The following is a 754-nucleotide window of genomic DNA, read 5'->3' as shown; positions in this document are numbered from 1 at the left end:
AGGCCCTGGCCGGGGTGAGAGCTGCAGCCTGGGGGAGGGTAGGGGGGCTGCTTTGCATCTCAAAGGCTTCGCCCCCCTGGCAGAGGGAATTAACATTATTAGCAAGTCATTTCACAGATAAGTGGGGCTCATTAGCCCTGCAGACCCCCTGCCCCAGAGCCCCTGGAGTGGGTGGAGAAGGGCCCCCGGCACATTAGCACCCGGCTGTCAGGCCCCACCAGGGTCCCTGTAATGGACTCTCCAGACCCCAGCCAGCCGCAGGCCCCCGCACCCCACAGGGAGCTGTTGAGGGGGCTGGGAGGCAGAGGAGCCCCATCTGCAACCCCCCCGCACTCCCCTCTGCCTGCGGTGTCTCCAGCCCGATGGGGTCAGCCCCAGCCCCACACCTGAGCCCTTCCCCTGTTGCTGGACCCCAAATACCCACCTTTAACCCTGCGCTGTGGGGGCTCTCACAGGCACCAGCACAGGGGGCAGGTGATGCTCAGCTCGCACCGAGCCCCAGGGCTGGATCCGGAGGGTGCTGATGACCCCTACCCCTCCCCAGCCGGGGGACAGGCCCCGGGACAGGAGGTGTCTCTCCCAATACCTCCCTGCAATTGCTTTCCCACATGCTGTCCAGCCACCCTGCCCCTGCAGCCCAGCAAGGCGGTGTTGGACGCGTGCCAGAGCCCCTGCCCGTGCCTGCCAGGATGTCCATGGCCTGCCCTGCTGCAGAGCGGGAGTTTCACCAGCTCGGCCATCCCCTCCCGGCCCC

Source organism: Pygoscelis adeliae, unplaced genomic scaffold, assembly GCF_000699105.1.
Source record: "Pygoscelis adeliae isolate BGI_AS28 unplaced genomic scaffold, ASM69910v1 Scaffold13, whole genome shotgun sequence".
Lineage (NCBI taxonomy): Eukaryota > Metazoa > Chordata > Aves > Sphenisciformes > Spheniscidae > Pygoscelis > Pygoscelis adeliae.
The sequence above is the reverse complement of the archived record's forward strand: the minus strand, read 5'-3'. Positions refer to the sequence as shown.